We start from the raw sequence: 12,697 nt of genomic DNA on the forward strand, positions 1-12,697 counted from the left end.
CTCTTTGACATATGCTGTACTTTCCAGCTACTTTACAGACATCGGCAACATGAGGTAGTATATTTAAATTTCCTATATTTTACAAAAAGACAGAATTCTCGATTTATGAACTGAATACCATTTTTCTAATATCACTTCTTCCAGTATACCATGTCAGTGAAGGAGCTTCCTAATTAATATTCGATGGAATTGTCATCATTTCAGATAACATCAGTCACAGTACATTAGATTCACTCCACAGTCATTCACAGTTTAGATTATAAGAATACAAAAAGCATCCTTTTTGCAAGGAGCAATCCCTCCTGTAGACTCCATTATTTGGCTTCATCTTAGTGAAACAAAAAATCACCGATCAGGAGGAATGTGTGTATTTAATTTAAAAAAAAAATCTGTATTTATTTATTTGCTGCTAGATGAGTGTCTTTTTTTTAACAGCTTAAAAATGCTACATAGAATTTCTCCTTGTTCTAAGGGTTTTCTTCACAGAAGAGAGTCATAAAGCATATAGGGTCTGATTAGATGTAGTTTCCAGACAGGTGGTTTGAAGTACTTCCCATTTGAAGAGAAATGAGGGTGGACTAGTGGTTTGGGTCCTTTCGGATCCCCACTTTCCCAGATTATAACTGTTGCATTTACATGTTAAGGCTTAAGGTTTTAAAATTACAGATCAGACCATGGATTATTGTTCACTCTACTGCGTAAAACTAAAATACAATAAATTTACTCTGAAATACAGCAGCTTATGACTTAGCATGTATTTGCCTGTCATTTTAAGTTTTTATTGTTCTGTAGATCACACACACAGTCCTTAAGCACACAACAGAAACCAAAGTATTGCAGACTATTACTTTACAGTGCTGAAAGTCTTTTTTTAGATTTTTTATGACGAATCCCTTTCCTGGGTTTTGACATGGCATATTGAAGAGTTATTTTCTTAATGGAGTGATTACTGCTATAATACCTTTATTGTTCCTGGGATAAAAATGTGTATTTCGGTTTTGTTACATTGTTGCTGTAGAAAATAGCAGCATTATTTACATTCACTATATCTGTTATAAAAGTAACATAATACTTCTGAAATGGTATCTGCATTGGCGCTGTGCTGCTGAAATCATTTTCCTGTAATTATACACCAGTTACATTGTCTGTTTTAAAAGTTACATACCTATGATTGGTCAGTTTTGTAAAGGTTAAAGACCACAAGGCATTATGGTGGTATGTCAGTAGTCGTTGGCAACACCCACATCTGCTCTCACATACAATAGTCACTCAGGAACATTACAGACCCAGGTGATGTTGGCAACATGCTGGCGGATGGATTCAATGCTAACATTACACCCTCTCACTCACTAAAGGGCCACAATCCATGCAGGAACATTGCGGTGTCCCTGCGGTCACACCTACACAGTACTAACCTGCACTCTATATGTCCTGGGACACTGGCCGTATGTCACCTTCCGAAGTCCCAGACTGTGATGTCCACAAACCTCTGAACGACATGTCTCCCCACTAGGCCACCATATTCAGTAATAGCCTTGTATCAGACATTGTGGCCCCTAAATGGCACACAACAACATTTATCACACTCCACACAGATGGCACCACAATGCACGAGTGGGACTATAGTCATACACACCTGACTGGACCATTCTGCACAGCTATGGGGCACATCATCAAGGACGTCATTCACAGAGACATTTTTGGGCTCCGGTCCTTTGATGCCACCCGGGTTGGACTTGTTAGGGCCAGAGCATGGCCCCTACACCTGGTGGACTTCTTTCATACAGTTACCAGGGTAGTTGATGATGGTACAGGAGTCCATACATCCTACATTGTCCTCTCACTGCCTTTCAGCACCGTTCTCCATTCTGGTATTGACAACATACACATCCACCTGCACATCGTACTCTATGTCTCAGGATATTATGCAATGTGGCTCATGGACAGGACACACACAATCAGGGTAGCATACCATAGTACCTATTGCATTTCAGTTACATTTTCCATACCACAGCCCTCAGTCATTGGGCCACTCATGTTCAGTATATGTTTCCCTGAGGTACAGGCTAGCACAGAGGGACTTTCCCTGCCTAGCTTTATAAACCCCTGCATACAAAGTGCCATGATTGATCCACCAGCTGATACTGACTCCATCCATATGGGTGTCACTGTGACAGATACCTGATATGAATATCATGGCCTCAAGCTGCATGACACAAGGTGCATGAACATCACCTTTGCATTACACCATTCACCCACTGACTATCACATAGGTGGTAGTCCCCTACATACATGTCACATTGTACATGTTTGTAGTACACACGTATGTCGCACCCACTCCTGTGGTTACCGTATTGCCACTGTGGCGTGGATATCCTTCTACGTGGCCACACTTATCTGTACTGGGTGTGTAGCTGGTACATAGGCACCCATTGTACCTCTGAACTCAAGACGTCTACAAACATTCAAGGGTACACCACCCCATTTAGGGTGTACCTTACACAACAGCTACAGCTTTACATACCACGCCATTAACACGCCATGATGTTTATTGAACTCCATTGTACCTCTGAACTCAAGACATCTACACACATTCAAGGGTACACCACCCCATTTAAGGTGTACCTTACACAACAGCTACAGCTTTACATACCACACCATTAACACGCCATGATGTTTATTGAGCTCCGACAGTTAAAGTAGGCGGCTGAACTACGGACACCACGTCTGTACACATTTGCATACTACATACTCAGGGGTGACCTCTGCTGAACAGACAGGGCCCATGTCCACAACAATATTAATGGATATACTCCACATACACGACATAAGCAAAAGCCACTGTGAGCAACATTCTCATGGATATGTGCACACACGCACCAATGAGTGGGATGTGCTTGAGGGTTACATTCCCAAACCGGTCACTCACCTTGCTTTGGAACATGAGTCCTATGTACATCACGCAGGGACACTCAGTAGCACTGTTCATGTGATACCTCCCTTGGTGGTTGGGAGACACATGTACGCCAGGGATCACTGCAGTGGCTGTACTGTGCAGAGGTGCAGGTAACACATGGCTCTGCTGTTCACAGGACACTACCCTAGAGAGGTGCCACTGGTGTGAACACTGTAGTTGTGCTTACACATAGACCTGCCAGACTGCATAGTACCCCACTATGAACCTGTGAAGCTATTACATGTCTTGTGTGCATGGTTACTTGGTAGCCCTTCCATTTAGATTAGCTATCATGCTATTGCAATGTCCCATGCCTACAAGTCATATGTATCCTGTTATTGTACATGCCAATAGACGATACCTTTGGTATGCATGATATGCCTGTTATGCTGTGTAGAATATCTGACATATCTACCTACAATACTATACATTACACATATTTCACATAGTATCCCATAATGCAAAGCATACTTGCACAGCGGGACCACCTTAGACATGTCATTGTCGTTATATGCCCATACACATGCCTACTGTGACAGTATATCAACATATGCTATCCCCTGCTATGGCACGTACTTGTTGGACATACCCTACCACTGATGGCGGGTTGTATGGAAATGTTCTGTTTAAAGCCCTCATGTAGCATCCCTTGTGGTGTCTGTGATGTGTACCTTGTGGCCCACTGCTGGATGCACAGTTTCTACATGAGTTAGTATGCTCAGCAAGACATCACTACATAAATACCTTTTCCCACTTTAAGCATTGCGGACACTTTTAATTAATGCAAACCAGGCTATACATACAGTAAATAATTAATAAAAAACATGCTATACATAAACGTACATACCGAGTGTTCCTCATACCTTGTTATCGTTACAGACTTTCATCTCTATCTCTCTCACACTGCTTAAACAGGTAGTTTGTATGAGCATACGGTTTAAATGTGTAGCAAGTCATCCTTATATACATCGATACCTGTAACATGTGGTTTCCTCCCAACAATTGGTGTTCTTGAGTGACTAATTACTTGCATATCAGCTGTGCAGCTACTCCGATCACCAATTACACGCCAACAGTGGGGTATAATTTAATTCTCCACTTGGGCGTTGCCCATCTGCCCTACCTTCGGGGAGACGGCCTGTATTGTGTTTTGTTATGTGTAATTGCAACTGCTATGCATAGAGACAATTATACTTTGAATTCATGTCCCCTGTGGATTGTGTGTGACAGCTAGAGTATGTGGTTCAACATGTGGGTGTTCCTGTCATCCCAATGTCTGATAACGGACTATTGCAAACAAAACCTGTAACATCGCCATTTGTTCCATTATATAACGGCTGCAATTTTGCATGGCGCCTTTAATTGTATCTCTCACAAGGTATGTTGACGGTTCTGCAGATGTAATTGACTAACTGGATGTTTGTGCTGTTATTGCAGTCTGTATTGGTATAGTTTCTAGTGTGGGGGATGTCGGTGGGTGTACGTATCATATGCAGGTTTGTGGGGCTTTCATTTCTACATATTCCATATATATATGTGTGTGGGCTCCGTCCCTAATTAAAGAGCTATCAGTTAGTAGACTTATGTTACGGGATTGTACATTGGGCCGTTGTCAATTGGTTTCTATATAGTATGCAGGTGAGGTTGATACTTCCATACCTCCGGAATTGCAGCGATATGTTAAGGGATATGTCTAACTGACAGCTATCCCATGTATTTCTGTCCCAGATATTTGCAGTCATTGCGGTTGTGTTGGTAAGAGAACCTCTTTGCCATGAGTTGCCACCTTTTCATATGGCCATTGTTGGACACTTTGCGGGATGCACAGCGGTGTTTACAGGCCAACATATAGCCACAGTCAGTACACAGGTTAGCACATACTTTTATCCTCAATACATACCTATTGTGGGACTTTGGCTACTTAGGTTCATAGGTTCATAGGTTCATACTAGGCTATCTGCCCTAGGGCATTTATAAGCCTAGCCAGAGTATGTTTGGCTTTCGCCACCCATTTTAAATTAATTTTGCTATGCCCTTTTTCGAGGTTAGTATACTGTGCATCTGTCTAACAGTGACACAGAAGTGATACCCGGGGTAAACCTACGATCTCCCATCCACTCATCAAGATTCCTCTTGAAAAGAGTCAATGAGGGACTCTGCCTAACCTGGACTGGGATTTTATTCCAGAGTGAAGGGAGCCTCTGGGTTATGAATCTGTCCCTCCAGCATGTCCTATTTATTTCAGTGCTGAGGTTCAAGTCTCGAGCGTGTAGCTCGATGGGATTTGGATTTTTTGAGGTGCAGCATGTCCCTTAATTCTGGGTTGGACATGGCCTTATACGTCAGGCACAGGTCACCTCTGAGCAGGCGGTATGCCACTGAGTAGAGCTGGAGTTTCTTTAACCGGGCAGCATATGGCATCTGTTTGAGCCCTTTGATCCTCTTGGTGAGGTACTTTTGGGGTCTTTCCAGTTGCTGCAGGTGTTTGGTAAGGTACATCCCAAAAGGGGCATTGTACTCAATTATGGGCCTGATGAGGGATGAGTAAAGAGGCACGATGACCTCCCCTAATCTAGATGTGAATCCCTTCATGATTAGGTGGGCTATATAAAATGTTTTTCTAACTACTTTGGCCACGTGGTTGTCAAATGAGAGATTGCTGTCAACTTGGGTCCCCAGGTCCCTAATTACTTCTTCTGTACTTAATGGATTACCACCTATGTGGTAATTTGTGGGCACTTTGTTTTTGCCAAAGGGGATGACTATACACTTTTTGGCGTTTAGCTTGAGGCCATGGCTCTGGCACCAGTTGTCTGTTTCTACGAGGCCCTTTTGGAGGATGCTTGTGTCGGCTGGAGAGTCGATTATGGCACCCAGTTTGCAGTCATCTGTGAACTTGGTCAGCCACAGTCCTTCCGTGTTGGCTTGTACCTCCGAGAAATATATACCAAACAAGAGAGGTCCCAGGACTGAGCCTTGTGGGACTCCACTTGTAACTGGTTTGGAGTCTGACATGGCTCCAGCAATTCTAACCATGTGGGTTCTGTCCTTGAGCCAGTTTGCAACCCATCTAGTGACATAGGGGCTTATATTTAAGCTGGTGAGCTTATCTATAATGCCCGAGTGGGATATTGTATTGAAGGCTTTTGCGAGGTCCAGAGAGGCTGTGTGGACCACCTTCCCTTCGTCAATGGCCTTGGTGACTGTTTCAAAGAAGTCAACCAGGTTTAAGAGGCAGGATCTGCCCTTAACAAAGCCAAACTGGGTAGGATCCAGTGTCTGTAGGTCCCCAATAGCTTTATTTATGAGGTCCATGATGATCCTTTCCATAGCTTTGCAGACCAAGCTAGTCAGGCTTATGGGGCGATAGTTTCCAGGGTCCGTTGAGGCACCACCTTTGTGGAGAGGGACCACTGTTGCTGTACGCCACTCTTTGGGTACATATCCTGTAGTAAGGCTGAGATTGAACAGTAGTTTTATGTTTGGGTTTAGCTCTTCTTGGAGTTCATGTAGGACGCAGCCTGGGACACCGTCTGGTCCCATTGATGCTGTGTTTTTTGCTTTGGAGAGGGCGGCTCCCACCTGAGCATCTGAGATGTCAGGGGGCAGCACTCTGCTGGGATAGATTTTTGCCTTTTGGGGGGGGGGGGGGGGGAAGAAGTTTGCACTGAACCTGTCAGCTAGGATGTTGGCAATGTCTGTGGGATCAGTGTATTTTTTGTCATTTTGGACTAATTCTGAGCATATCTGGGAATTCCCACCCAGGTTCCTAACATAACTAAAGAAAGCTTTGTGATTATCCTTAGTGTCCTGTGCAATTTTTCTCTTGAAGCTGGCCTTTGACGATTTTATGAGTGCCCTTAGTTTTTTGCTAATACTGATCAGAGATGCCTTCCCTTTTTGGGATTTTGCTCTATCATGTAGTAGCTTCCTCCTTCTATTGTATAGTTTGTTTATGGCTGGGGTCCACCAGACAGGTCGTCTGCCTTTGGAGGATTGGGTCTTATCATATTGCATGTAACATTTACGTTTCTTACATACAGGCATAACTATTTAATGCAACTATTACATTATATATGGGACATATTAATGTCCTACAATCCTGGACATTTGCCCTTTGTAATGTTTTATGTCAGGACACACCTGCCCAGGGAGGGGCTGTCCCTCCTAATGTGGGACAGGTGGTAACCATATGCCTACAGCTAGCTATACCCACACCTACCATAATGATCTACCTCAGAGTTGGCACTAACAGACACATGATGCGGACACACACACACATTACAGTCACACGGAGACGCACATGGCACCCTCAACACACACATGCACAGACTACGGCGCTCACAAACACAGTTGAACACAGCAGCTACGTGGACAGCAACACCGGCAACGGTAACTAAATGTCCCTTCATATCATCATACTATTACTCGCGGTTATACTGTTCTGGTACTGTGTTCCTTCGGTCTTTCAGCCTCGTGGTTACGCATGTCGGTATGTTACACATTCCGTAGTTGGCGGTATCCTATTTATTTGTACCTCTGAGGTGTTATGAATGTAGTTGACCTATCTATATATATTTGCAGATATCGCTGACTCCGTGTATATCAACATATATCACTCTATCGCCCTTTCTATCTGTATTATATATATGTATATATGTGTACATATATATATATATATATATATATATATATATATATATATATGATGGGGAAAGTGACAGGCAAGCTACACCTGTCATTGTGTACTTGTTGGTGTATACTGTTTCCTGGACTCTGCATGTTTGTGTCTGTACCTGTCACATTACACACCTGCCGTAGGTTAGGGTTACCAACTGTCCCGCTCTGCGAAGGACAATCCCTCTTTGGGCAGTTGTGTCCTGCAAAATATTTAACATGGCAAATGTCCTGGGATTTTAGAACATACTTATTTCCTATAGTTTATGTAATAGTTGCATAAAACAGTTATTCTGTATCTGAACCACCTATATGTTCTAGAAACAGAATAAGTAAGTAAGTAAACATTACAAGAATGAGCTTTTATCTAGGCAAAACAGTGAAGTTCTGCATATCGTACTGGCCGGGTGTATGTGTCGGCCTGCAGACATCTGACGTATGTCCCACATTGGTCATTTGAAGAGGTGGCAACCCTACCATAGGTACATCTTGCCTAGCAATAGTGTTAGTTGATTCTATACGTGATTGCATGTTCTACACCTGGCAGTGTTTGTTTTACCCTTCAGAGCAGGCACTATTAGTACAGGGGTGAATAATGCTGGTTTCACCTGTTCTGGACATCACTGACTGTGATCTGCACGATATTTGGTGTAGCTTATCCCTGTTTCGCGCATATCCATATAGTCATATTTAAACGTCGCTTACCAGTAGTGGGCAATGCATATTCCCGGTAATGTGTGCTAAACATGATCTGCTGACCTGCATCCGACATGCATTACTCGTGCCTTCGGGATTACGTTACATCCCTTGCAGGACGTGGGACCAGGAACATGCACGACGGTCACTGCATTTGACATATGGCCATCGGGGATTTGTACACGTGTTATGTCATTTTGTACGTGGAGTATACTACGGCTGTTACTCCATACTGCACTCACATGGGTAACTCAGTTAGTTTCATATTGATGAGTCCAGTTAATGGTATGTCCATGTGATGTTTACTGGATGTGCTCCAGCATTGGGTATGTATATCTCAGTGAGCCACACACAATACTGTGCTATACCTTCAAAAGACCGTGGGTGGAACATGCTGGGGTGACGAATACCTGTCATGGGTACACCCCATGCCTTGACACAACATCCATGATTATATTATGTGCAGCCCCTCATTAACGCAGCAGGGACTCTGTGCTGAGTGTGTGCAGAACAGTGCTTACACACATGTGCTCCCACGATTGCCTCTGCTCCTCTACGTGACAGTTGGTTACTCGATGTTGTGGCGAAAGCGGACACTGTTTGCCCCATTTGGTGTATGGCCTCTGACAGTCGGCCGTGAACCTACCGTTGTACCTGGGAACCTATACACACAGCACAACCATATGGGGATAGGCGCATGTACTGTTCAGGTGCTGACATTCCTTGTTCCTATAGCTGTTGTGTGTACAATGTTTGAGGGCTGCCTATGTGGGATTCACACAGTGGGCCACCTATACATTACAATTTACAGGTGGTCGTGCTTGTGTGCCATCCATTTTACTGTGTATGCAGGTGGAGAGGTATGTCAGTCCGTAGGGGCCTACACTGTCAGAGTATATGCTATATGTTCCCTCTTTGCCAAGGTGTAGGCATATTGGGCACGCCTCCATCTGCCTACTGGGGCTGGCACAGTGTGTTCATTGTCTGAATCCCTCTGTGCCTGTGATGGCCTTGGCAATTGCGGTGGGCTATGAGGGCCTTCACCATTTTGTCCCTGCTGCAGCTCTTTCTGCAGGATCATATTATGTAGCATGGCACATACTATGACAATGTCGGCACACGTGCCTGGAGAGTACTGCAAGGCTCCACCAAATGTGTCCAAGCACCAGAACCATGATTTCAGCATCCCGAACACACGCTCTATGATGATTCTGGTTTGTGCGTGTGCCTCATTATGGCGTTCTTGCATGGGTGTGTGTGCATTTCTGATGGGAGTCATCATCCACGGTTCCAGTGCATAGCCAGCATCCCCCACAAGGTGGCCATGTGGGATGTCCCCCCTGACAAATACCTGATACAGCTATGAGGCATGCCAGATATGGGAGTCATGGTAGCTTCCAGGGCTGCCAGCGCACACATCCATAATAATGCCCTGGGCATTGCACATGACCTGACAGTTGATGGAGTGGAATCCCTTGCGGTTTATGTAGCGCCTACCATGCTCACCGGGTGGTGACTTGATTTGTATGTGCGTGCAGTCTATCACACCCAGTACCTCTGGGTAGTGTGCCACACGGTGGAAGTGACGCATATTGCTGGCCAACTCCTCCTGAGTTTGGGGGAAGTATATATGCTCATTGGCATGTGAAAACATGGCATCCAGGAACTGGTGTAGTACCCTGGATGCTGATGCCTGTGAGATCCCCATTATATCTCCAGTTGGCCTTTGAAAGGTACCTGTGGCTAGTATTCGCATGCTTACACATACCTTCGTGTCCACTGGGATGGGTTCCCCTCTGTTATTTCTGGTTCTCAGGTGTGGCCGGCACAGCTCCACTATTTGCTGTAAGATGTCCCTGTCCACCCTGTAACGCTCTACTAGCTCCAGATCATGTAGCGCCTGGTAGGTTACCCTTGGTCTGAACACTCTTCTCCTCCTCCGGGGCCTGTGGTGGTTGTCGGCATCATCCTCCACAACACCATCAGTCTCTAACACATGCTGATGAATCACAGCTATGGCAGCTCCCAACATGTACATTTTAAAAGTTCCCCGTGTGTTTACACCTATGGTGCAATGTTTGGGAATTCACAGTTGTGTGTAGGGTGCTTTCACACTTTATACTATTGTGCTGTGAACACCGATGATGTCATAGGGTGTGTATGTACGATCGTAGCTACAGGGTATCTTATGTGTTTTACTACCAGAACTACTATTGTGGTGCCTTTGGTGTTGAATTACATTTGGCTGCCGTGGATTACCTCTTGACCTTCCCTTTACATTTCTGCACATTCCACCTACCATTTTCTGGCATGCATCCAGCAGCCTGCTTTCATTTGTACTTTCCTAGACCTGGCATCTCTTGCGTAATGTGTGCTATTGCCAGTCTACTGTCGGTTTGCTTTGCTCTGCTATGACAGATCTCCTATCTTTGCAATCCAATGCCTCCCCTCCTTTCTTTGCATTCCGATGCCTCCCCTATCCTATTTTGCAGGTTTCTGCGAGCAGACTTGACAGTTGCCATCGACTGGCCACCGTGAGTTGATTGGTGTTGATTGCTCATTAGTACGCCAATTACCCTACTTCAGCATTACCTTCTTTTCTTCCCCAGACCTTCCTGTTTGTGCTATTGTTCGTGCCGTGTGCATCTGCTTACTGGGTTTTGGGCACGTTTTCATCCCCGTACACATGCACTTTTGGGCACCATGTGTGGTCTCAACTAAACAATTCTATACCTTCCTCCCCACCCCTGTCCTGCAGCTTTGCTTAGCAATGGCCAGGCCAGTTTGCATTGCTCCAATGTGCTTGCTGCTACGGTGGCACACCTCTCTGCTGATGTCATGTATCTCCTCTGAGCCACTCCTCGGTATTATAGTGCTGCGCCGTATGGTTCAACCTTCATCTGGCGGGACATTTGCGATTCAGTATTATCTGCCTCATTTGCATGGCATTGACTACTAATTCATAGTTACCGCGCCAAACACTGTTGCAGGCCCTTAGCAACCCTTGCACTTTGGTTGTGCTGTTCCATGCCTACCATTGTGTATTATGGTGTAAACCTGATTTGTATTACATTGCGATTTTATGACATTTTTATATATTTTCTTTATGTTCCAGTTTGCACACACATGCCCTGCGGTTGTACTGTGCGTTACTGTGGACATGACATTAAATGTTGTTTTTTGGGTGTTGTGCATCTTTTCTTATGCCATTGGCTGTGTATTTAGCCATTGGCATATGTTAACTTTGTAATACATGAGTCTGGTCTGCTTCCAAAGCTCCGAAGTTCTGTTTGGGAAAATGTAAACCGTGTTTTTTGGTTTACATTTCCGTGGGCTTACGCTACACCTGCACCACTTCATGAATCACTATGTGCCTTCATTTGCATGGTGCGACACTGCGCATGGGGTGATTAGCATACCTATGCTGAGGGCTGTGCAGTTCTGGCATACGCCAGTAGTGCACGTGGTATTGGATCGTACCTGAATCGCTCAATGGCCATATTTGGCATTTTTCCACCTACGCTACGCCTGCGCCTGGCGCAAGCTTCATGAATCCCAGGGATTATTTTTCCCTTATTACTTCTGCCATAGCGTAGTATGGAGAGTGGGTGGATATTCAGTGCATGTCATTATTTTCCCTTATTACTTCTGCCATAGGGTAGCATGCAGAGTGGGTGGATATTCAGTGCATGTCATTTGATTTTCAACTTTGTTCCCTTAACATGTCAAAAGGTCATTTTTGCAGTTGCTTTAAAACATTCTGCATCTACCTGAAAACTTCCATAGTACCAAATATTGTTTGCAGCAATCACTTTAAAATACTTGCGTTACTCCTCTGTTACTGAAAAGTTAAATGCAAACCATTATCCACTCACATCAGATCTCCATGCATGCATGCATGCCAATTTAATAATCTTTTGTTTCCTTCTTCCTTTATCACATTCCAAACTATACCAGAATAAATGTTCCTTTGGAAATTATGTGAAATATACCCATTAAAACATCCTGTGTGATTACATTCCTGAAATTAAATTGTTAACATACAAAATGACTCTAATATGTGTTTTCACATGCATGTAGCCTAACTGCCCATGATGGTTGCATTGTCTGAAACCTGTCTCCAGCCTGGATAACATACATATGCTGAGAATTTAGTACGTGGTATCTTGGATAACATGCGGATTCTGGTAATATAATACATGCCATCTTGAATAACATGTGGATTCTGGTAATATAATACATGCCATCTTGGATAACATGCAGATTCTAGTCATATAATACATGCCATTTTGGATAACATGCAGATTTTGGTAATATAATACATGCCATCTTGGATAACATGCAGATTCTGGTAATATAATACATGCC

The sequence above is a fragment of the Protopterus annectens genome, chromosome 15.part0 (genome assembly GCF_019279795.1).
Source record: "Protopterus annectens isolate FY-2018-M chromosome 15.part0, PAN1.0, whole genome shotgun sequence".
NCBI lineage: Eukaryota > Metazoa > Chordata > Ceratodontiformes > Protopteridae > Protopterus > Protopterus annectens.